The sequence below is a fragment of the Phyllostomus hastatus genome, unplaced genomic scaffold (assembly GCF_019186645.2).
Source record: "Phyllostomus hastatus isolate PE091 unplaced genomic scaffold, TTU_PhHast_1.1 phas_contig_210, whole genome shotgun sequence".
Lineage (NCBI taxonomy): Eukaryota > Metazoa > Chordata > Mammalia > Chiroptera > Phyllostomidae > Phyllostomus > Phyllostomus hastatus.
In genome coordinates this window covers 37,254,858-37,280,054 of record NW_025333737.1, presented here as the reverse complement: position 1 = coordinate 37,280,054, position 25,197 = coordinate 37,254,858, and the positions used below count along the sequence as shown (strand labels likewise).

Genomic DNA, 25,197 nt, shown 5'->3' with positions numbered 1-25,197 from the left:
GGCGTACGTGGCCTGTGCTCTGTAGCCCGGCGCAGCCCCCGCAGCCCAGCTCCAGACCCAGCGCAGGCGGCCGCCCACGCCTGCCCCTCCCGCAGCCCCCGAGCTTGGGCCTGGTGGGCTCCCGGGGAGCCGCCTCCCACCGTCAGACTCGGGTGCATCTCAGCCAGTCCGGGTGCATTTCGTCTGAACTGGCGATGAGCTGACAGTGCTGGCTCCAGAGAAGCGGGAACGAGAGGCGGGTTCTGCGGAAGGGGAGGGAGGGTCCCAGAGCCGCAGGAAGTTCCGGGCCGCCCCGCCTTGCACCCAGCGACCCCACCGCGGGGCAGGACTCCCACTCCGCAGGCCGAGCGTGGCTGGGCGGGAGAGCAGGCCGGTGCCAGAGCAGGTCCCCTCGGAGGGAGTGACGCGTTATGGGCCGCCTCTGAGCCCCGACCCTTGAGCACACGCCCCCGGCAGGGAACCCCGCCCGGGGCGGCCGCGTTATTTACGGGCTCGGGGAACCTCGAGGGACAGCCAGCGCCTCCTGCGTGTTACCGTGCAAGTGGCAATTAACCACCCAAATAAGACATTTTAATAACGTTTTTATCAAAGTTTTAATGAACAAATAAACAGGAATCTGCATATGCCCTGTGAGCCGTGTAAAGACGACTAAATCAGGGTGGGATGGCAGGGAGCGGACACGCCCCCACGTGCCCCGCCTCTCGGGGGTAAATAAGTACATGAGCGAGGTAACTGCACGCAGGTGGGCGCCAGCGACCAAGGTGGGGGCGGGGTAGAGTGCGAGAGGGAGGAAGCCGGGAGGGGGGTCCCCTGGCACCGACGCCCCCTGCCGGCTGGGGCACCGAGGCGGGAGGCCCGCTGCGCTGGGGGACAAGAGGTGGCAGCCGAGGGGTTCGGAGGTGTCGCGGGAATCCTCCTGACCCCACTGGGCACGGGGCGTGCTGCTGCGGCGGCGGAATCTTCCCATCGCCCTGGGGACGTCTGCCGGGCGGGAGGGGGACGGCGGAGGGTTCCATCGCGGAAGGCGGAGGGAGCTGAACAGAGCGGTTCTTCGGCTGAGCCCGCTGGTGACGTCATGGGCGGGCCCGTCGGCAGAAGGCGGGGCGAGGGCAGGCGTGGGGACGGGACCCACTGTCTGCGGGGTGGTGTCCGATGAGAGGGGGCGGGGGTGGGTCAGGAGGACAGCAGCCGTGGTCACCGTCTTCCCAACCTTCCGAGGCCAAATGTGGGTGTCTGCGGACGTGGGGGGCGTGTGTCCCTTTGCCCGCGTCCTTGCCTTCCCCCGGGACATGCGCCTCTGTGGCCAGACAGGGACAGCGGCGGGGACAACCCAGACAGGCTGCCCGCGGCGATCCCGCACAGTCCACCGGCCCGCGGGCCGCCACGCCTGGATTCTACCGCAGCTAAGTTAAAACTCACGTGACTGCTGCCCTCCCCCCCAACATAATTAGTTTCTTAAAAAAAAAAAAAGTCAAGGAATTTGATCCAGAGCAGTTTTTCTCAATTAACATTTGTGATCACGTTTCTGAGTCTCCACGGCCGAGTTCCGAGGGGCGCTGCGACACCATCTGACGCCGCCTAAATTGCCGACACCGACGACCCTGTAAATTAACACAGATGGTGGAAGGGAACCTCCTGGCTTCTTCCTCGCGCCTCTGCCACGGTTTGATGTTGTAGCCGGGGCCCCGAGGCCCAGCCAGGAACCCCTCCCCTGCCAGCCCAGCCCGCTGGGTCTCTGAAGCCTGCGGACAGATTTCCGTGCCCTGGGGACTCGGCCTCAAGGGGACTGACTTCCCACCTCCTGGTCCCACACGGCCCCCTTGCGGAGCCTGACCCCGGGAGCCCCGGGCTAGGGACTGTCCGGGCCGGGCACTGTCTGGGCTGGCGCCCACGCGGTCGGTGGCCGGGTTGCCGTCTTTTGGGGGCTGCCCAGGGGGGTCACAGGGCTCCCTGCCAGCCGAGGCCGGCCGGCCAGTGGGTTTCTCAGCTCCCAAGCATGCTGCCTTTGTGGGGCTGTTTTAACGTCTGCGTAGTTCTTGGGGCCCTGCCCGTGGGCCTGGAAGCGCGCCCGTCCGAAATGTCCAGCATCCTTAAACACGGGGGTTCTCGGGCTCAGCGCGCGTAAAACACCGATCAGCGAAGGTGCGTGGGGGTCAGAAAGGCGGAGGGAGGGTAAGACACCCAGTCAGTGGCAGGCTGGCGGCCAACATGAAAAAAATCAATAAATAAAAATGACGCCCCCTCCACCTGTGAAGAGCACGGTGCAGTAGATGGTTCGACCCCACAGAACCTGCTGGGACCCAGTGTGCCGGGCCTGCCGTGGTCTGCAGGGGAGCGGGGACTCCGCCTCTGCCCGGAAGTGTCCGCCCGAATGCCCAGCACAGTGGGCCGGCGGCCTGGGCCGAGGGTGCCCCTCCCACTCCTGCGGGGTGACCCCTCACCTGGGGCAGCCACTGCGGACACCTCTCTGTGGATTCGGGGGCGGTAGGGGCCGGAGGCTGCTGGGTGAAATACAGTTGAGTTTGACTTACAGATAAATGACAAATAAATGTTAGTAGCTGACGTATACTCGTACTAAAAAGTCTCTGTTGTTCACTTGACATTCATATCTCATGGGGCATCGGCATTTTTATTTGCTACATGTGGCAGCCCTGGGGGAGGGTGTCCCGGCAGTCAGCCAGCCCCCCTGGCCCCAAGCCTCGTGGTGGGAGGTGAATTCCGGGTCAGTTGCAGCCCACCTAGCTCATCCGAACCTCGATTTTCTCACTCAGACCCCGAAGCTGCTGAGAGGGTTGGGGATGTGCTGAGGATGCGTCAGTCGGCCTGGTCTAAAGAGACGGACCCATTTCTGGGGGTTCCCAGCGCCCCGGGCACGGTCTGCAGGGCTCTGGGTGGGGTGGGAGGGGAGGGCGGGAGGGAGGCCCTGTCCTGGCCTCAGAGTGTCTCCTGAGCCTTGGTGTGGCGCTGGGGCCGACCCATGACTCGGGGGCCGGACCGTGGGGTGGAACCCACGTGTGATCGGAACCCCGAAAGGGAGCCACTTTCGAGGGGGAGGTGGGTGAGGCACTGAGCCAGAAGCCAAGGGCTTGGTGGGTGAGTGTGGGGGCAGGTCGTGCAGACAGAGCCACCTGCCCAGTGGGAGGGGGGACGCTTCAGCTCCGCCCCCCCATCCTTGAACCCCGGGTGGAGAAAAAGGGCTCCTTTAGGATCTCGCAAGTGGAAGCTGCTACAACACAGAAGGAAAAAATCCTCGATTTAGCAAGTTTTGAAATGAGATGAGTTGCTAAATACTTTTTTTGGTATCAGTTTTAAGTTTCTTTTACTTTTTAAAATTATATTGTATTGGTTATGCTATTACATTGTCCCACATTTTTCCCCCTTTGCACCCTCTGCCCAGCACCCCCCACCCCCTCAGGCAGTCCCCCCACCACTGTCCATGTCCCTGGGTCACGCGTGTAAGTTCTCTGGCTGCTCCATTTCCTGGACTGTCCTTACAGCCCCACGGCTGTTCTGTGACTGCCTGTTTGTGCTTCTTAACCCCCTCCCCTCCTTGCCCATTCTCCCCCACCCCCCATCTGTCAACCATCAAAATGCTCTTGATATCCATGATTCTGCCTCTGTCCTTCTTGTTTGCTTAGTTTGTTTTTTAGATTCAGTTGTTGATAGATATGTATTTATTGCCATTTTTGTTGTTCATAGTTTTGATCTTCTCTTTCTTAGATAAGTCCTTGTAGTATTTCATGTAATAATGGTTGGGTGATGATGAATCCATTAGTTTTCTTGTCTGGGAAGCTCTTTATTTGCCCTTAAATTGTAAATGGTGTCTTTGCTGGGTGGAGCAATCTTGGCTGCGGGTCCCTGCTCTTCATGAGTTTGATTGTTTCTTGCCAGTGCCTTCAGCCTGCAAAGTTTCTTCTGAGAAATCAGCTGACAGTCTTAGGGGAACTCCCCTGTAGGTAACTAATGCTTTTCTCTTGCTGCTTTTAAGATTCTCTCTTTTTCTTTAATCTTTGACACTTTAATTATGACGTGTCTTAGAGTGGGCCTCTTTGGTTCATCTCATGTTTGGAACTCTGTGCTTCCTGGTCTTGTGTGTCTGTTTCCTTCACCAAATTAGGGAAGTTTTCTTTTGTCATTTTTTCAAACAGATTTACAATTTCTTGCTCTTTCTCTTCTCCTTCTGGCACCCCTACAATGGGAATGTTGGAATGTTTGAAGTTCTGTCACAGAACAGACCTGGGATGGGGGCGGTGAGTGATATACTATTACTGAGTGGACCCACTCTTGTGCCCTGGGGTCCCCCCTGTACTAGGTCCACCTTGCCCGCCACCAGGGAAAGACATTTCTCAATGCCAGAGATTGGTGAAAAGGAAAGGGATTATTTATTTAAAGAATTAGACAAACTTAAGAGTAATAACTTAATTTCTTCATTGAGATCCCAAAGTCCTTTAGAATACCCACAAATATATAGTCCTTCTTTCCCCCTCTGCCCAGTCTAGGGTACTATGTTTCAGAAAAAGAAATAGAAGTCCGTGGTTCTTCTCTGCCCAAACTGCGTGGTCCCAAAAAGCCCCAGCATGGCTGCCGCCCCTGGGTTTAAATCCCCGCGCCAATCTTCCTCCGCTGCACTGCTTCCAACTCCTCCCACAATCAGTTACACCTGCCAGCATCCCTGTATCCTTCCAGCTCTGCTGGGCTGCCACAGTAAGTCTGGGCAGGTGTGGCCCCATGACGTGGAGCCAATCATCTCCAACCTCTCCCGCAGGTGCTATAAACGGGGTGGTGGGGGGCTGCCTCCCAGTGACATCATGGGTTGAAGTCACTCCCATCCCCCTGGCTCAGAGCATGGCCACAGCTCTTTAACCTATCCATGGAACCAGTAAAGGTTATGGACATGTTAAACGACCGTTCTAGAGGTTATCTGCAAAGCTGTTGCTGTACAAAACAGCTCTCAACGGCCCTGCTCCATGCGTCCCCTCCCCCAGCTCAGACTGGTGGGGGTGAGGACATCCTATATATGTGTATTCCTAATATTTCCTGGACACTGAGTTCTGGACCCCGTTACAAATCCCTATTTGCCCACCCCCCCCAACCGGCTGCACCCTGTTACACTCCCAGAGGCTGCTTAGTCTGTTCTTGGTTTTTGGATTCTTTTTTCTCTGGGTGTTCTGATTGCTTTTGTTTGTTTGTTTGTCTCCTTACGTTCCAAACCACTGATTTGATTCTTGGCTTCCTCCACCTACTGTTGTTTCCTGTAAATTGTTCTGTATTTCAATTAGTGAGCCTCCGTTTCTGACTGGGTCTTCTTTATGCTGCTGAGGTCCGCACTGAATTTCCATGAGCATCCTTGTAGCCGGGGTTTTGAGCTCTGCATCTGATAGGTTGCTTATCTCCCTTTTGTTTCCTTTTTTTTCTGGAGTTTTTGTTCTGTTCTTTCATTTTCTGTGTGTTAGGGAGAGCTCCTTTGACTCTGTGTCTTAGTAGTGTGGCCTAATGTAGCAGGTGTCCTGTATGGCCCAGTGGCACAGCCTCCCCTGTCACCCAAGCTGGGTACTCAAGGTGTGCCCTTCATGTGGGCAGAGTACCACATGACCTCTTGTAGTTGAGCCTTGGTTGCTGTTGGCAGGTCAGTGGGAGGGGTTTACCCAGGCCAGTCAGCTGCAAGGACTGGCTGTGGCCACTGACCACCAGCCTCCACCCTCTGCAGAGGATCAGCTGTGCAAGGGCAGGGTGGTGGTGCTCTGACACGGTCTGTAGCTGTCCACTGGGTGCACCAGCTCTGGAGTTTCCTGGATGGTGCAGGCCCAGGTCAGCCTTTACTTGCATTTTTCCCAGGGCCACCCTACCTGGGCTGTAAAGCAATCTGAGGTGGCTGCTACTTGTGCTGGGCTTGGAGATGCCCAGGTGAAGCCAAACTTTGAATCTAGTCTAGCTCAGTGGCTGGTGCCGGGCCTGGGGCCATTTAGCAAGAGGTACCAAGGCTCGAGGCTCCCTGAGGCCAGCTATTGCTTGTTTGAGAGGATTTAGGAAGTCGTGAAGCCTGAGCCAAGACCAGCCATTCATATGGAAAAGTCTCTGTTCACCATTTGGGTGGGCCCGTAAATTGGGTGGGACAGAGTCTCAGGGTATCTTGGGGGCGGGGGGCAAAGAGGGCTAGCCAGGTGGGTGGAGTCTCAGCTGTGGCCCCCACCTACTGACACTGTGCCTCTGAGTGGGGAAAGTTCAGGAAAGGGACAATGGCCTCTGCCCGCCTTTCTGTCTGGGAGAAAACTGCCCCCCCGGCTCCCACCTTGGTGCCACACACTTCAGTTCCTCCCTCTGTGCCCCCGGTGCCTTTCAAGCTGCCACCCCAGAGCCGGAGCTCAGAGGGCGTGAGTCTGATGAAGTCCGTGTGCGGGTTCTTCAAGGGGAACTGCTTGGGGCTCCAGAAGTCTCTGCCACCAACGTGGTCCCCGCTGGTTTTTACAGCCAGGAATTACGGGGACGTGTCTTCCCAGCACTAGAACCCCGGGCTGGGACTGCTCACTCCTGAGACGTCGCTCCCGAATTTGTCCCCACTGCACGTGGGTGTGGGGCCAGCCCATTCAGCGTCTCCGCCCCTCCCACCCGTCGGGATGGGTGTGGTTTCTTTAATCCCACAGCTGTGAGACTTCCGTTCGACTCCATTCCTGACGGCCCCGGGTGATGGCTGCTCCATAGTTTCGTTGTAGTTTCGAGGTGGTTGTGCGAGGGGGCGAGCCTTCTTTACCTGTGTGCCATCTTGACCGGAAGTCGCTAAATGCTTTTATTAAAATTGGGAAACAGCAAGTTAAAAAACAAACCTGTTTTCTTCCCCCTCTTAATTCTTTCAAATTCAACACATGCCTTTAAGTATCTTTCGTAGTTTTAAAAATATCTTAGTGAGCCCTGGCTGGCGTAGCTCAGTGGATTGAGTGTGGGCTGCAAATCAAAGTGTCGCAGGTTCGATTCCCAGTCAGGGCACATGCCTGGGTTGCAGGCCACGGCCTCCAGCAACCACACATTGATGTTTCTCTCTCTCTTTCTCCCTTCCTTCCCTCTCTAAAAATAAATAAATAATTTTTTTAAAAATCTCAGTTAAAAAAATATCTTAGTGAGAGTTTTGTTCTGGCCAGGTTGCAAGCAAGTGGCCCCCTCCTGGTTTAGAGGTCGTGTGCCGATGCACGTGCACACACGCACACGCACGCACACCGCCCCCTCCCGCCACATTGCATAATGTCTAGCCGCTGCGTTTGCGCTTTGGGGAGTGTGCGAGTTTTCTAGGGCAGCAGCCGCAGCAGCCGCAGCAGCCGGGGCGGCGGTGTTTCTCGGTGGTGGTCGGTGTGTGTGGAAGTGTCTGGGGCCCAGGCGGGGCTGGTCCGGGGCAGGTGTGTCAGGGGGGCGAGAGGCACCTGCTTCCCAGGTGTCACGGCCACGCCTCCATTTCGAGCACTCGGGCGGACACTCGAGATAACAGCCTCTCCCGGAGGCGAGTGGTGGAGGGCCCCTCAGCCGGGCGGAGCGCTCAGCCGGGCCGGGCTCAGCCTGCTTTGTGGGGAGCGAGCGCGTGTCCTGCTGGCGAGGGGCCCCCAGCGGCCCCCAGGGGCCCGCACCGCCTGCCCCTGGTCGGGGGTGGCCGGCCCTCGGCGCCAACCCCGGAGATCAGAGCCCCCTGCTGGACCGCAGACCAGACAGGCGTGCAGCTCCAGCTCGAACAGAACGTCAAGGAGGCGGAACGCTCGAGTCTGGAGCTCAGCTGGGGCGAGCCCCCGCAAGCCGCCGTGGCCCCCAGTTCACGCCGCAGCAGCGTGGGCTGGGAGGGCGGGGGCAGTGTACAGACTCAGGGGCGCCTGGGCCTGGGCGGGAGCCAGGCGTCGGCACGGCAGGCCGCCCAGCTCCCGAGTTACATAACCCGTTGTGGGGGCGGGGGGGGCCTGTCCGACGCTGAGCGGCGCTGGAATTTTCCTGCTCTCCCCGGAACCGAGGTTTAAAAATAAATAGCGCACTCGGGCATATTCAGCTTTTTCGTGTCCATCGTGCATTGAAATCAGCGGTCCGGGAGCCTCGCCACGCAGCCCGCAGCAGCCGGAGAGCCAGGGGGGAGGGCCCGGCCTCCTCTGCGGCCCGCGGGGCCCCTGGGCTTGGGTTCAGGCGGAGAGAAAGGGGGCCCCAAGCAGAGGGGAGGTGCCTGCAAAGGGCGCTCCACCTGCTCTGCAGCCCAAGTGCTCCGTGTGCGTTTGGAAGGGGGGCACGGGCTCCTGCGGCCGCCCCTCCCCGTGGGTGCCGCATTCTCCGCAGGATGGGGCCGGTCCAGAGCCCGCCCTTCCCTCCCCCTCTCCCCCCGCCCCCTCCCCCCGCCGCGTCCCGGCCCCACGTCCCCTGCGTCACCACTCACTCTGTGCATTTCCACCTGAGAAATACGCCACGTCCCCCGCAGGGCCCCGTTTCAGACCCGTGGGAGTTTGCGAGACGGTGACCCCGTGAAGCAGAATGACCTCATTCAGGGACCTGAAGCGGGGAGGTCGGGCGGGAAGCCCCCTCGTCGAAAGGGTGGGCTGTTAGCAATGTCACCCACTGATGATCCTGCAGGGAGGGCAGGGGGCCACCCGGTGGTGGTGGCGAACCCCGTCGGACCCTACCAACCGAGCTAATTAGAGCCTTGCACGTCCCTTTCGAAGGACGGAGGGGACTTGTGCGAACACGCAGCGTGCCTGTCAGGTCTCCGTCTCTGGGAGGGGAACCCTGGCGGCCTCCGCCTCCCCAGGCCCCGCGGCCTCGGCGGGGTGGGCCGCCAGGGCTCCCCTCACCGGTCTCTGAGTCCAGCGGCCCGGCCCTGCTGAGAGCACGCACTGGATTCCGGGGCTGGGCTGGGCTGGGTGCTGGGCGCTGGGTGCTGGGGGCAGAGGCCGTGCGGGCAGCGCCTGGTCCCAGGGGACGGACAGACAGGAGACAGACACCAAACGAGTAGAAACACCAGAGGATGGTGAATGGCAGGAAATGCACGGGGCACGCAGGGGGTGTGCCTGGGCTGCAGGGCCGCCCGAGAGCAGGCAGTGTCAGCAGAGACCTGGAGGGTGGGCGGGGTGACGGGGGAGGAGCGACCGCCTTGGCCCGAGGCGGCAGGGCGCCCAGCAGGGGGAGGCACGGAGCCCAGAGCAGCCCCGCGGTGGGCGGGCGGGTAGAGGCGGGGAGGGCGGAAGGCTGCCCTTCCACAGGGCCGCACCCAACTGCCCGGGCGCCTAAGGGGCTGTGTGCCTGGACGACGGAGCCCCGGGGGGGCGGAGGCTCCGGGAGAGTGGGCGGGTCAAGGGTTGGCTTCGGCCCCGTTGCCTTCCACGTGCTGGGTTGGTTCTGAGGCTCGAGGGGCAGGACCGGTGAGCGACCCCTGGCTCCGGAGTCCTCCCCGGGGGCAGCAGAGGGACCTGAGGTGGTGGGGGTGGGGGACAGGTGGCTCTCCGTCCTGTCTATGTGGGGCCGAGCCCCTGGCGTGGGGTGGGAGGTGGCCAAGCACAGCTGTGGCAGGAGAGGGTGGAGGGGACAGTGGAGACAGCAGCTTGTCCCAGCTCCTGCCGCCACGGACCTGGGACAAGCAGGGCCTGCAGAGCTCAGGTGCGGGGGAGGGGGCGGCACCAGAGCCATGGGACCCTGTGCTCTGGGACGGTGAACAGACCAGGTCAGACGCCTGACCTCAGTGGAGCAAGTGTGGTGGGGGCGGGGCGGGGGGCTCCGACCGGGGAGGGTGGGTGGAAGAGCGTCTCCTGGGGCCCTGCAGCCCGTCCTCCGGGCTCCCCCACCTGCCCGCCCGCCCGCCCCAGACGCACTGCGGGGAGAGCGGCAGCTCCCGCGGAGGGAAGCTCGCTCCCGGGCAGAAGGACAAGACATCTGCATGACCACGGCAGGGGAACAATTGGAGCGGTGAACTGGGTCGCAGGTTCTTCCAGATTCCGGCCAGAGCGGAGGCCGGTGTCACAGACCAGCGTGGTAACCACACCGAGCGCAGAACGCAGGGAGGGACACACGGGCAAGCTGCGGTGAGGACCGGAAGACCCAGCAGGCGCACAAGGGGGACGAGCAGAAGCGTGAGGCGTCTCAGCGGCCGCGCAGAAGTTGGGGCACGGGCACACGCAGGCGAGGAGGACTCTGCAGACTGAGGGCTCCTCCCGGAAAATGGGCACACAGAAGACAGAAGGGAAAAGCTCTAAGACGTGACAGGGCTCCCACCCGAGGAACGGCGTCTGACGGGGAGAGAGAAATTCAAGTGTAAGGACAGGGTGTGTTCGGAGAGAATGTGGGAATAAAATCTCTGCCGTCAGAAAAGAACGGCCCCAGATTTTAGGGTTTCAGAGCGTCGAAGCGGAGAGGTGAGGGGGAAATTAAACCTACGCACTGGCAAGGAAACCGAGAGGGAAAAATAAAAACCCTAAAGAGAAGGAGACTGGCCGTCCGGAGAGGAAAGGGACCCCATGAGCAGAGAACAGGCCCCAGGTGAGCGCTGGGATCTCCACGGCGACCGCAGACGCGGGAGGAAAGCAGCCGCGTTTCCAGGGCCGGAGGGACACCAGTCGAGAGCAGCGTGGGATTCTACGTGCAGCCGCGCGGCTGTGAGAACGCGAGGCCAGAGGAAGACGCCCGTCCCCCGCCGTCCTGGGCGGGGCGACGCAGGGAGAAACAGGACCCACCCAGGGGGAGAAGGGTTGCAAAAGGAAGGGGACGTGGTAGTTTTCTGGGGAACTGGCCGTAGACAGAGAAAGCCCCGAAGCAGCTATGGGAAATCTTTCCGAAACCGGAGAATTGGTGGATAGAAGGTTAATGTACAAAAATCAGCTATATCTCAGTATTAGCAGTAAAAAAACCCCAACAACCCTAGAAAGCATAATTAATGAGAAGATACTGTGCACAGCAACCTCAGAAAATGTCAAATACGTGGATATAAGTTTTTAAGGACGTTTGATACTTACCGGGCAAAACGACAAACCTTTACCGCATGTGGGTAAAGGGGCCCTGAAAGTGACGGGGGGGGACTTCACGTCGTGACCTTTCCCCTTGGGGCTCTGTGTTGACGATAGAACCCTGGCCGGCGTCCTCACAGAGCTCCCCACGGCCCTGGGAGGGGCGACCTCACAGAGGGGTGAGGGGCCAAAACACCAGGACCCTTCCCAAGCGAAGAGCGCAGAGGGGGTGCTGCCCTGCTGCCTGCCAGAGCTCATTTTTTAAAAATTGTTTTTAGAGAGAGAGGGAGGGAGGGAGAGAAACATGGATTGGTTGCTTCTCACAGGAGCCCCCAACTGGGGGTGACCTGGCGCCTTTTCAATTTGCAGGACGACGTCCCACCCACGGAGCCACACGGGCCAGGGCTCTCTGTGCAGCCCCGGCAGCTGAGTCTGTGGTGGTGTCCCCGGGGTCGGCCAGCTCCCAGCAGACCCAGGTCCCCGGGCTCGTGGGACTGGGGTTTGTGCTAAAGGCGGCGTTTCGGGTCACGAGGGAGAGGAGGGGTGAAGTCCCTGGCCCCCCGGCAGGTGCACGCCGGGGTTGGGGACAGGGCTGCTCTGCACCGAGGAACAGGGTGAGCAGACGGGGCTCCCCTGCAGCCTGGGACGGAGGTTCCCGGGGCTCCCGTGCCCCCCACAGCCCTCATGATGCCTGGACCCCTCACCCAGCGGGGGAAGGCGCCGGCACTTAATCAGAAGAGAAGAGAAGAGAACCGACTCTGACCGGCACCGCCCGGCCGGGAGGAGAGGAAAAACAACTGCCAACGCCCGACGAAATACGAGTGCGTTTCTGTGAAGGCGCGGCTGCCGGGCAGGCGCAAGGCTCTTCCCCTCCAGGCTGGCGTCACGTCACGGGAGCGCCGCCCCCCGACGGGGCCGCACCCATGCACCGGTGTGATGAGTGTCAGGCGGAATGAAAACTGATGCAGCAGGAGCCCCAGACCCGAGCCGTGCGCGGGGCCCGGGGTGGGGGTGAACGTGCAGGTGACAGGTGGGGCAGAGCCACCCGCTCGCAGAGGGGACACAGGGCTGGGCTGAGCCGAGGACACCCCCTCGCCCCAGCCCCGGGGCCAAGGGAGCCGTTTTCCAAACGAGGCCCATGTCTTCCGTCTCTTTTCATAGCTCGGGGTCACCTGCAGCCGCCGATGCCTCGCGCACCGGAGCTGCGGTGGCTCGTCGAGGTCCCGGGAGCCCTGGCTGCGGGGTTCCGGCAGCGTCCCTTGTGGGCAGGCAGGCCCCCCCCGCGCCTCTGCCTGTCGGACGTTCGTGCAAAGAGGCCGGTGCCTGGGGAGGCATCCATGCCGGGCCGCCTCCGGGCTCGGTCCCCCGGCACCGGAGGTGGAGACGGGCCGCAGTGCGTCCCGGCACCGCTCAGGTGGCCCGCAGGGCGACAGCGAGGGCCGGGCGGAGGTGCACGTCTCCCCGCCCCCCGCCCGCAGGCCCAGGAACTCCTGAGCCCACGAAGGAGGGCAGAGCGCGGAGGGGGAGGGCGCCCCCTGCCGAGCGGTGCGAGGAGGGGGATCGGGAAGCCGCAGAAAAACTAGGCGGGAACACTCGACTTTTCTTTGGGCGTTCCGGTGCACGTGTGTACACGCACGCACGCACACATGCTTCCATAAGCACACGCCTGGGTCCCCTCGCTGGTTTAACTCCAGAAAGGACGGCGGCCGGGCGACTCAGGAACCCGGCCCCTAGGCGTCCTGGTGTGCTGGCTGGCTGGTGCAGCGCCCCCTCCCGGCGGGGCCTCGGGACCGCGGGCGCACGGGCCCTGCACTTTCTGCTGTGCGGCTTTAACTGCCTCCCGAAGGCCGTCCGCCACCAGGGAGGGCCCCCGGACCCCGGAGTATCCTCCCCCGCCCCCCCCCCCGTTACTCACCGTCTCTGCCTTTCCTCCCCCTGCAGAGCCCCAGCCCCGCCCAGGCCCCGTGAAGGGGGTTGGGGGGGAGGGACCAGCGGGCTGGCCGGGGAGGGGCTGGCTGCGGGGGGGGAGGGGTCGGCTGCAGGCTGGACCAGATCGCTCTGTGAGTGAGAGCAGTGGCCTCGGAGGGCGTGACGTCGGGTGCCGATGGGAGGGCCGGGCACGGGCGGCGCTGTGCCCGGGGCGCAGGGACCTGGACCCGCGGTCGCTCTCGGGGTCCGGGGGGCCTCGGGGACTTCGTGAGCAGGAGAAGCTGGGCGGCCACTTTTTAAAAACGAAAATACTTTAGAAGGAGGGAAACACTCCCCCAGACTCCTTGGAGGCGGACACCGGCCTTCCCGAGGCTGTGAGGTGACCAGTTGCGTCTCCGTGGGGCCTCGGCCTCCGGGCCTCTCTCTGCCTCTGAGTCTCTCGGTCTCTCCTCCCGTGTCCCGTCTCCGTGCCCCGCCCCCGCCCTCCCCACGCCCCTCCTCAGTCCAGCCCGTCGACTCGGGTGCTGGGGGCTGGCCCTGGCCCCCTCCCCCGCGCCCGGGCCCCTCCTTGTTCCTTCCCGTCTCCCGCCCCCCCGGGGCAGCCCGTCGATTTATCACGGCGCCGCCTCCCTGACGGCTGTGCTCAGCCCGACCCCTGCTTTGCTCAGCAGCGTAAAAAATAAGAGCTTCGCTTCGAATGGCTCCTCCCCGCCCCTCCCGCGGGCCCCACGTCCAGGCCCGAGCGGCTGCACCGGTTTCCAGGGTGGAAACGGGACCCGAACCCAGAGGTTGCAGGCGAGGGTGAGGGGGCGGCGGGGGCGGGGTGGTGAAGGGCGGCGGGGACTGGCCGCTGGGGGGCGCAGTCCTCTCTGGGCCTCGGGGGGACCATCCGTCCACTCGCCCCCTGGGGGCGGGGCCAGCGGGGACGCACCCCGGAGCCCGGAGCTGCCCCCGGAGCTTCCCGGGGAGGCGGGCCGTCCCGCCCACCCACCCTGCGGAGCCAGGACCGAAAACACCGCGGTCCAAGGCGGTGGGGTGACCGTCGGCCACGGGGTGGACGTCGCTGCTGCGGGGAGCCGTCCGGGCTGAGGACGACCCCCCTCGCCCCCCCCACCCCTGGCCTTGGGAAAGCCGTCCTAGTGAAATCGGGTTCTGCGGACCCCCTGTGCGCGCCTCGGCTGAGACTGGGGGGAGGGGGGTGCTCCCCGGCCTGCAGACAGACTGGCGCCCCCTGGGAACAGCGGGGCCGGCGGCGGTTCCGGCAGAGCACGGCCCGGCGCCTGGCTCCCGGGAGCTCCTGATCGCCTTGGACACCAGGGATCTTGAACCCGTGGAGACGCCCCGCGTGCTGAGCCGGCGCTGGGCGGGTGCTGGGTGGCAGGCAGCGGCTCCTCTGGGGCCTGGGGAGGGGACGGGAAGACATTTGCGCTGGGCTCGTGGAGCCAGCTGGGGAGGGGGGCCTTGAACCCGCGCCGAGAGCGCTGGCTCCAACTCAGGGGGAAGCCCGCCAGAGAGGCCCTGGTGGGGGCGTTGCCGATGCCCAACGATGAGGGCCGGTCAGAGGCGGAGGCAGACACTGTGGGGCCAGGGCTGGGCTGTGAGGAGGTCAACGGACCCGAAGACGAAGGCAGCCGTGCCGGGGGGAGACTGAGGCCGAGCACGGGAGGAGGCAGGTGTGCCCGCGAGACTGCAAGGCCACGAGGCGCGGGGCGGGGTGTCGTGGGCGGACATGGGCGGGGCTCCTGCCTCATGAATGTGTCGGGGGGCGGCGTCCAGGATGGGGGGCGGGCAGGAGGCCCCGGGTAGGAAACGGGGGCCTAGGGCCAGAGGCTGCAGAGGTTAGCTTAAAGGTTTAATTAGAAAAATGCGTGTGTAAGTACACAGGTCAGCTAATGAGGCAAGACATACGCTCGTGCAAACAGACCCGAAGCCCTAACTGGGGACGCTGGGTGAGCTGGGCCTCGACCTGCAAAGCAAAGGTCACCAGTTCGGTTCCCGGTCAGGGCACTTGCCCAGGTTGTGGGTTTGGTCCCCGGTCGGGGTGCGTAGGAGAGGCAGCCGATCGATGTTTCTCTCCCTCTCCTTCTCCCTTCCTTCCCCTCTCTCTAAGATAAATAAAATCTTTCATTAAAAACAAAAAGGAACTCAAACACTAGGTTGGAATAATGCAGAAGCCCCCGGAGAGCAGCGGCCAGGGCAGGAGGAAGCCAGCATGGCCGTCCCCGAGGTCGGGGCTCCGAGGTGGTGAGCTCCCCGGGGCCTCGGTGGCGAGGGCGGCAGCCTCTTCCGGCCTGGAAGTGGGGTGCAAACCTGCGCTGAGACTCCAGGGCCCCCGGCCCCCCAGGGCCGGGTTTCCTGTCGGGGGACCGGAACTGGTGAGTGTCGGGGGCTGGGGACATGGAACTCCTTCCTTCCGCCCAGAGAATTCTGCCCCGGAAGGTGGCCCCGGGGCAACCCCAGCCCCATCCTGGGGCGCGGGGTCCACCGCCTGGCTCCTCCGTTGGGGGCGCAGTGGAAAGAGGAGGCTTGGCCCACCCCCAGGCAGCGCTGACCTCGGGTGGGGGAGCAGCAGCCCCCCATGTGTGTGCCCCCGCAGGCACTCCGCACAGTTTCTGGAGTCCGTCTGATGGCCCACTGCTCAGGACAACTTCCCTCCTAGGGACGCAGTATGGCAGTGGGGGTGGGGGGTCTTCTGGCCCTGACTCTGGGGCTGGATGCTGTGAGCGGAGACCCTGCCGAAGCCCGCGGCTGCTCCCTCTCTAGGTCAGCACGAGGTCGGGGCCGAGGGTCTGAGGGGGAGTGGGCCATGGGGCGGAGCCCCGGTCCCCACAGCTGCCGCTGGACCTGGGGGAAGGGGAACCGGGTGGGAGGCGGTGGACAGGGCCCCGGGCAGAGCGAGGGGGTGGGGCCCCCAGGACAGGCCCTGGGGTTCTCTGCGTTCCTCGGACATGCACCCAGGGGGCGGCCATTGAGCTGGGGGGGCCCCCTGAGCTTCCCCGGGGTTCGGGAGCGAGAGGCAGGGGCCAGAGAGCCTTGCCCTCTGGAGCACCCGGGGGAGCTGGCGAGCCTCCTCGCCAGGGGAGAAGGCGAGGGACTGCAGTGGCTGCCGGGCCGGGCAGGGCGCTGTGATGGAAGGGTCCTCCGGGGACGCGGGGCTGTGGTGCGACCACGCGACACCGTCGGCGATAATCTTCACGGAGTGAGAAGGACACACAGAGTGGGGCACCGAGCCCGGCCTCCCCCGAGGCTGACCGTCGCCAGCGGGGGCTCGGCCGGGCCAGGGGGTGGGTTCGGGGAGACGGCCCTTCACAGGAGCCCCTGGGGTGGTTGGGGGGCTGCACTCTGTCAAGCACTCAGGAAGGTAATAATAATAGCAACAGAGCAGGAGCGGGACTGGTTTCCCCAGCGAGCAGAGCTGGGCTGGAAGTCATAGGGGTCCGTAAATTCTCACCTGCTCCTCGGGGAGGTCCGAGCTGGTGGGGAGGGACAGGGAGGGGTCCCCCAGCAGGGTCCCCTGCGGCTCTGACTTCCCCCTGCTCCTCTCTAGCCGTGGCCGGTGCCCGCGGCACCTGCAGGCTCAGCTGTCCGCCCGCCCTGTCCTTCCCCCACCTCCCCCCGCCCCCCCCACCCCCCGCCGTGTGGCAGCTGCCAGGGCCAGAGCCTGGGCCCTTGGCTGCACAGCTCCCTCCCCGTGCCCTGTCCCTCTCCCTGTCCCTGGGCCTGTCTCTGTCCCTGGGCCTGTCCCTGTGCCCGGGCCATCACAGCTATGCCCATGCTGCTCCGTCCACCACGAGAATTTAATTTCTCAAGTCCGTGGTATTTCCACGGGGAAGCCAAATGTCTCAGGCCAGAGGCAGATAAGACGTGCCCCCTCCCATGGCGCAGGGGCCAGGAGCCTGCTCAGGTGTCAGGGCTGTGGGGCAGGAGGGTCTTGTCGAGGCCTGTGCTCAGCTAGCGGCCGGTGGGCTCAGGCAGCCTCAGGCCCCGGGGCCGCCCCGGCGGCTCGCCGTCCAGAGCCGGGCTCTCCAAAACGGCGGCCACGGGAGCCTCCGTGAACTGACCTGGAACATTTGGCTCCTCACGCCGGCCGCCGTGCAGGCGCTCAGAAACCACAGCAACTAACAGCTCAGCCGCAGCCCGTCTCTGGGATCGGTCATCCACGGGACACGCGGGTGCAGAGGGAGAGGCGCCTCCCGCCCCCCCACCCACACACACCTGCTGTGATGAGCAGTGTGGCCCACCCAGCTGACAGAAGCCCGTTGTGCGGAGCCAGAGGCAGGGCGGGGGCACAAAACAGGGGTGCCTCCCCCGCTCGCCAGTCCGGCCTCAGCCCCTACCAAGCCCCCACCCCCTACCCCCCTGCAAACACCTGGGAGGGCGGGAGGGCGAGCCTTTGTCCTGCTCCCATTTGCATGGAGCCCTCCCCCGCCTCCCTCCTCACCCGGCCGCCTGCCCAGCCCTTGCGCCCCAGCTCAGCCCGGGTGCCCCCGCCCAGGGTGAGGCGGGGTCTGGCCCCGCAGGCTGGCGCCAGTGAGGCAGTGCCTGGGAGGGAGCGGGCGGGGCAAGAACCACCTGGAGGTTCCCCAGGTGAAGAGGTCCCAGGGGAGCTCCCAGGGCGAGGCGAGCAGGACTGGCATTTCTAAAGAAAAGATAAAATAAATAAAAACAGCACAAAGCCATTTCACCGAGCCTCTGCTGCTCTCAGCGGCAGCCCAGTTAAGACCCAACCAACTCCGGGGCCCTCGGCAGCCGGGTCTGGGCTGTGGAGCTGGGCACCGCCTCGGGGGTCTCTGGTCCCCGTCTCGGAGAGTGGCAGGTCCCCGGGGAGGGAAGTTCTCCAGGGTGGCCGAGCTCCAAGCAGCCCCCCGCCCCCGGAGGGCAGGCGGTGGGGCCCTGTGCGCAGAGCGGGGGGCACGGGGGGAGCCCGGCCCCACCTGGTTGGCCGTGTGGCCTGGAGAAAGCGCCCTGACCTCGCTGGGTCTGTGGTCTCGTCTTCGAGGCAGCGACCAGGGAACTAGTGTCACCTGCTGCGGGGGCTGTGGCTGGAGTAGGCAGCGGTGGTGGGGGCCCGGGGGTCAGAGCTGGGGGGCTCCGTTTGCTGGGGGGCTCCAGGGCCACGTCGGGGGCCACGGGAGCCCACTGGACGAGCATCCTGAGTCCCTGCCGGGTCCCTGCGGGGAGGGGGCCGGGCGCCTCTGGCAGGGGGACAGGCTCCCTCTGCGTGGCCGTCCGGGCCTGGGGGCAGCAGCCAGGGAGGGTCAGAAGGACCTGGGCTGGAAGCCGGGCCCCGCCACGCACCTGCGTGGGCCTCAGTCTCTCGCCTGTGAAACGGGAAAAGGTTCCCGAAGCGTGTGGCGCAGGTGACCTCCCGGGTGGCACCTGACCCGGGCCGGCCTGCCCTCCAGGGTCCTTCCCCCCAGCCCCGCCCGGTGCACACAGGAGCCGCACCGCACAGCCTCCCGGGAGCACCGGATGTGTTCGCCCCGTCCTCCGCAGGATTCTGGGTGTCCGCGGTCTGGGCTGGATCCGGGCCGGGGCCGAGGAGGGAGGGGCGCAGCGGCAGGCCCTACCTGCCCAGCACCCGCTGCAGAAGGCGCGCCGTGGCGGGCCGGGAGCCCCAGGGTGTAGCCACGGGGACCCTGCTCGGCCAGGCAGAGGGCCCCTCGTGCCCCTGCTCCCAACACCTGTGACAGCCCTGCCCTGGCGGGGGCGGGGGGGCAGGGGAGAACCACCCCAGAAAACCGTCACGGACGCCCCCCCCCTCGCCAGCCCTGACCGGGGGGCTCCGGGCAGCAGGAGGGCAGCTGCCTGGTGAGAGTGTCTCTGAAGAGGGCCGTGAGTTACACTGATGGCCCCTCTTGGAGCTGTCCCTGCCGCTCGTAAATCTGCCCGCTCTGAAAGTGCAGATGGGCCATAACCGTCCATCACGTGGAGCCCGGCGCCGGACAGCTCCCGGGCGGGCTTCCCCACGGAGGCTCCTCCTCCTGCTCGCTGCGGGGGTCTGGCTGCGCCGGTGGCGGAGCCTGCGCAGTCTGGCCGCTGGGCGCTTCTCGAGGGGACGCGCGATAAATCTCCGCGAGGTTGGAGCCCGGGGCAGGGAGGCGCCGGAGGGGGAGCCGGAGCTGTGGTTGCCCTTCTGCTGCTCTTTCCGGTTTCACTTCCGAGGGACAGCAGGTGGTGACGTCCTGGGGACCGGGGGGTCTCGGGCGACCTTTCTCAGGCACGGCCTCCCCACCAAGGACAGGCGGTGGATCGGGGTCAAGGGGACACGTGGGTGGGGCTGCCCGTGGCAGGACAGTGACATCTCGGGGTGACGAGAGTCCCCAGTCTCGCTGGGCTCCTTGGGCGTGTCCCTCTGAGGTCACCGCTGTGTGCTCTGATGAGAGGGACCACTGGAGTCCCCCAGAGTCCTGCCACGCTGGGGCCCAGCATGGCCCAGCCCCACAGGCGGCCAGCCCCACCTGTGGGGCTCCCGTCACCGTCTCCCCAGGAGAGGCTCAGGTGACAGTGGCCCCCCTGCGGCCCCTCCTGTGAAGGCGTCCACGGCGGGAACCGGGAGGGTGTGGACCCCCCCCCCCGCCCCGGTGGGGGGTGGGCCCAGGCCTGGGGGGCCCTGCCCAGGGCCGTGCATCTGTCCGGCGTGCTGACCGCACTCACCGGCACACCTTTCTTCTGGCCCTGCTCGCCGGCCGGAGGAAAGCCCCAGACAGACGGAGGGCAGTGTCGGGGGCCGGGACCCCCGCCCGGGCCCGCGGGCAGCACCGAGTGGCCGCCCAGCCCTCGCCCGTCTGCTCTCCTGGCCCAGAGGAGCGGAAGCGCAGGCCGGGCCGCAGGGCTGATGAGCGGGCGTCTGCCTCCTGCAGGCGGGCGGCGGGGCTCACCTGCCAGGTGGCACCTCGTGGCGGCTGCGGCAGAAGGCGGCCGCCCCTCCCCCAGCACGGCCTCCCGCCCCGCTGCAGGAGCGGCTCCTCTGGCTCCAGGTGCGGAGGCGTTCTGAGCGGCGGAGCTGGGGAGAGGGGCAGGGGGAGGAGGGGCGTCACAGGCCAGACACCAGTCAGCCTGTCCGCTGCCCCTCGGAGCGGGGAGGTGGGCCGCGTGCCCCCCCTCCTCCGAGAAGGGGGAGCAGTCTGGGTGCCCGCTGCCCCTCCTCACGGCCCCTTGAAGATGGAGTTCACCTCGGAGGCTCCCCGGGGGCCCCCGGGGGGGGCAGAGTGGAGCACGCCCGTCCTGGAAGTTACAGCAGCGCCCCTCCCTCATCTGCCAGGGGTCGGCCAGCTCCAGGGCGGCCCGTGGCGGCTCGCTCTGGAAGCTTCCGAGCCGCCCCCCGTGCGACAGCCACGAAGCCCCTCGGCCGGCTCCTCCCACGCCCCCTCCCACTGCAGGGGGGCCCCCTCCCCTCCCAGCCCCCTCCCACTGCAGGGGGGCCCCCGGAGAGGGTGGCGGCAAGGCACCACCCGGAGTTCCCGCCTCGTCCTGCCGCACCCCGTCTGCCCGAGCCCTCGGCCTCCCTCCACTGCCCGAGTCTGCAGTGAACGTCTCTGGGCTCACGCAGGGGCATCGCGCCGGGCGCCGCCGCGGGCCGTGGGCAGGGCACGCCTCTCTCGCCGGCTCCCGGCGAGCGGTCGTCGCTGGCGGGGGCGCAGGAGAACCACGCGGGGGCCCCGCCTCCTCTGCAGTCCCGGCAGCCCCGGGCACAGGAGGACAGTGAGGTGCCCCCCCCCCGCCCCAGCAGGGAGGGCGGGGAGGAGCCCAGGGGGGCGAGCAGGCGCGGCCTGGGGCGTCCAGCGTCTGTCGGAGGCTGCCGTTGGAGGGCCCCCTCACGGCAAAGCCTGCTGCCTGCCGCACGCCCGCCCTGCGTCGGGCTCAGCGGGCCGAGTGGCGGCTCCATGTGAGGTGCAGGTGCGCCGTGAGCGCCGCCGCGCCCAGGCTGGGCTGCGGCACGGACGGTGCCGACACGGTCGGGCACGCGGGCCTCGGAGATCCACCCCGCACACCCCGGAGCCTCGTGGAGGTCTCGGTGCTACGGGACACAGGGGCGGGTCTGCGGGGACGCGCCTGCGCTAGGTGCCTGTCCCCCGCAGTGTCTCCGACCCGGTGACAGCGGGGGTCGGCGGGCACGGAGCTTCAGGGGCCCCGCAGCCAGGGAAGGCAGTGTGGGAAGTGGCAGTCGGGCCCGCCTGGTCCCCGGTAGTCTTGGGGGGTCCCAGCTGGCCTCCTCCCCTTCCTCGTGGCTTCCTCCATCCCTTGTCCACTGGGCAAGCCGTGGACACCCGGCCGCCCTCAGGCCCAGGACGCCGCCGTTCCACCCCAGGCAGGGAGGAGCCGCCGCCCGTCCTCACAAGGGCCCCGCCGGCAGCCCGGGCAGGGGCTCTGGCTACGCGGAAGCTCGCCCAGCGGCCGGCAGGGGGAGGGTGCCCCTCCATGCAGGGGCTTTCCCGTCCCTGGGACTCCTCTTTGTAAAGGGGGGTGGGGGGGGCTTTCCTCGAAGTGACACGACGGTGAGCCTCACTTCCGTTCCCGCCGGGCCGTCACAGACCCCCCCGGATTAGACACGGAAGGCGCTGTGTGGCGTGTCTGCTCTCTCGTCGGAACATGAAGGGCAGGACCCGTCGGCCGGATCCGGTCTCCCCCCTGCCGAGAGGCTGGCACGGGGGGGCGAGGGGCGGGCCGGAGAGCGAGGCACGGTGCCCCGAGACGCACCTCGGACTCGTCAGAAAGGGCAACTCCTTTTATTTTTATTTTTTTATTTTTTATTTTTAAATGTTCTTTTAATTATGATTTTATTATTCTTTTTTAAAATATTTTATTTATTTATTTTTAGAGAGGGAAGGGAGGGAGAAAGAGAGAGAGAGAGAAACATCAATGTGCGGTTGCTGGGGGCCGTGGCCTGCAACCCAGGCATGTGCCCTGACTGGGAATCGAACCTGCGACACTTTGGTTTGCAGCCCGCGCTCAATCCACTGAGCTATGCCAGCTGGGGCGTATTTTTATTTTTTTAAAGATTGTGACACTGACCCCACAGCAAGCGTGCAAACCGCCTGCCGGTTACCTGGGAAGCACGCAGCTGGTAAGGAAGGGTCCAGGGTTCGGGGCCCCTGGCCCATCTGCAGTCTCGGGGTCCCCTTCTCAGCCCGCGGAGGCACAGCTGTGGGGCCCCGCCGGGTGTCCGGGGAGAGAAACCCTCTTTCCTAGAACGCCCTGCCGCCTGCCCTGGTCTGTTCTGCACACGGGCTGGGGACTCCCTCTCCGAGAGGGAGCCGGCCGTGCTGTGCTCGCCCCCACGCCGATCGGGCGGGCCCCACGGCCCGTGCCCCCACGCCCCCCGCTCCAGCTGCGGCGCGCTCCGGCCGCCGTGGGCCCGCGCCAAGGCCTCCAGGCTCGTCCGTCGACTTGACTGCAGAATCAATAGCGACTTCCTCGTGGCCATTTTGTTTGGAAATAAACACCCAAAATGCGATGCACTGCGTCTGGTTTGGCGGAAAGAGTGCAGACGTCGGAATGCAAACAGCCCGGGTCTGCAGTTTCGGCCAGGCTGCGTGCTGACCGGGCGGACGGGGGGGCAGTCCCCAGCCCCGGGCCCTTTGTCTGCGCGACGCAGTGGCCGTGGGGGGGCCGCGAGAGGGTCCGAGGAGGAGGCGGAGGGAGGGGCCGGGCACCCAGCCGGGCCCCGTGAGGAGCTAGCTCCTTCCTTGCCTGTGAAGGACGTGCGTGCCTGTGTGTGCACACGCATGGTGTGCCCGTGTGTGCGTGCGTGCATGCCTCATGTGCGTGTGCATGTGTGTGAATGTGCACATGTGTGTGTGTTCACGTCGGTCCATAAGACAGCGAGGAGCCCGGCGTGGCAAGCAAAGACGCAGGGCGCCTGGTCCAGTGCCAGTTTCGGAGAAACCATGAGTAAGCGTTAGCACGGGCACGTCCCAGACACGGCATGGTGCACACGCTAAAAACACGTGAGCGCTCATTCGCTGTTTGAGAGGTGAGCTTTCCCCGGCACCTGCTCCTGTCATTTGCTGAGTCTGACAAGCCCAGCTGGAACGAGGTTTGTGGTTTCCGATGTTGTCAGGTGGGGTTGAAGGAGGCAGGTGTGCGGGGCGTGGGCCGGGGTGGCCTGGGGCGGGGCGGTGCGGCCGTGGGAAGGAGGCCCCTGTCTGCGCAGCCGACCTCGCCCAGCGCCGAGTCCTGAGTCTCCGCTCGGCCGGGTGACCCTTTTTCCTCTTCTCGCTGCCCGGGGGCCTCCGATGGTGCGGGCCGCACCGGGAGCCACACGCAGGCGGTCCTGGCTGGGAGCCGGGACGCAGCCCCAGCCTCGGTGCCGTGGCGTTGCCCCGCGTCCATGTGGGCTGCGTGGGGCTCCGCCTCCTCCCCGGCCGGGTGCTGCTGTGTCCTCTGAGCCCCATCCGTTCCGCGGGTGGCAGCTGATCTCCCCAAAACAGGATGCGGCGGAACTCAGAGCAGCTGCCAGGCGGCTGGGAGCCCACCCCGCGGCCTCTGCCTCCTCTGCAGCCCCGGCACCCCCAGGGCGCTGTCCTAGCCCCCCAACCTCTGCTGGCGCTAACTCACCCCGCCCCCTCGTTTGTGGGGCGCCCCAGCCCTCTTGGATGTTGCCTTGGAAAATTCCACCCCGGTTCCTCCCCCCCCCCCCCCGCCCCCGGGCTGCTCGGCGGGTGCGGCGGGCTCTGGTGCCAGCAGCCGGCACACTCGAGCAAGGGCACTGTCGGGAGCGAGAAGCTTCCTCTGCTGCCGAGTGCCCCCCACCCCGCCTCCCCCCGCCCCCGGCCCTGCCAGCAGCCCCACCCCTTGCAGCGTGAATTGTTTCCAATCCAATCTCATTTTTATTGAAGTTCCCTCCAGGGCTAGCGCAGACTTCTCCTCCGGCCCCTTCCCGTGGCCTTATCCGCCAGGATCCCCTCGGCGTGGCATTTCAGCGTCTCCATTAACATTTCCTGCATCTCGCTCGTGGCGCGCGCCGGCCCACAGAAACGCTGGGCTGCTTTTAATGGGTTGGAAACCGTCACCGTCGACCACGGGGGGGGCCCCTTCCCTTGAGGAATGACCTGGAACTCGATCACGCAGTGTTTACTGGCTTGTACCGCGGAAGGTGTAAGGAGACTGAGGTCTGAGCGGGAGACCCGCGCCGCCCCCTCCACGGCGCCCCCTGGGGCACCTGCGCTGCCCCGCCCAAACCCAGACGCCGCTGGGGGGCCGCTGGGGTGAAGACCCGGGCGCGGAAGGATCCAGCGGATGGTTGGCGCGTGGAACAGGGCCCTGGGCCCCCCTCGCTGTCCTGGGACTCTCGGGAGGCGCGAGGGGTCCGCGCCCTCTCGGTCGCTGTCCTGAAGGCCCCGGCACCAGGCCCAGCGCCCCGAGCCCCGCCTGCTGCTTCCCCGTCGACGACCCTGCCCGACTGGCGCCTCGGGGGGTTCCCCGGGCTGTGCTAGCGCTCACGTTGCAGATGGGGAAACCGAGTCACTCCCCCCGGCTGGCCTCCCGGAGAGTGAGGACAGCGTGGGGGTCATGAGCTGCGCCGAGGAGCCAGGGAGCCTGGGCTCGGGTCCGAGCGCTGCCCACGGGCAGGATTGCAGGTGTTCCGTGCCTCAGTTTCCCGCCAGCGTCACTGGGAGGGTTAATGAGTCGCAGCCCAGGAGAAGGTTCTCAGAGACTTTGTCATCCTGAGCTCCTGACCTTGGGCTCCCACCCCCACCCTCGCGTGGGCTCCGGGGAGGGGGGCCCTGGGGGAGCTGCCCCCCGGGTGGTTAAGCCGCAGACCCCGAGGTCCCCCTGGGTTCAGAGGGGCGGTGGGTTTCGTGTGCTGCCTGGGACAGGGGCGGGGGGCCTGTCCCCATCCTGGGAGGGGTCCTGCCTCCTGAGAGCCCCGTGACACCCGCGCCTGCCCTCACGGTGGCCCTGGACAGGGCCTCCCGCCCCCTGCGCCCCTCCAAGGCTCTGCGGCTGAGGCTCCTCCGGCCCCTTTGTGTCCTCGCCCGGCCGGGACGCAGGACACGCTCGCGGTCCCTCGCCGCCTGTGTCGCCGAGGGCCTCCATCCCCCACCTTCAGAAAGTCGGCTCTTCCCCTGGGCGTGCCTCCCTCTCTCCCTGCCCCCACCCGCCGCGCTGTCCCTCAGGGCTCCCACGGCGGAGCTGGTCCCCGGGGCCGCCCCGCCGCACGCACACCCCCCGGAGCCGACTCCGAGAGCGATTCCCCGCGGCCCAGCAGGGTGCTCACTGGGCCTCTTGCTCTGCAGTGACTGGCACCTCATCAGAATCGAGAGGCGACACATGGGCGGGCGGGTGTGGGGTGGGGCGGGGACGGCTGTCCTGCGGG

The 25,197-nt window shown here is 65.5% G+C and overlaps 1 protein-coding gene across 3 annotated transcripts in view; it reads left to right on the top strand.

Annotated features, from left to right (window-relative positions):
* Positions 1 to 25,197, top strand: part of RBFOX3 (RNA binding fox-1 homolog 3) — a 244,360-nt gene that overhangs the window by 90,037 nt on the left and 129,126 nt on the right. The window lies entirely within an intron of this gene.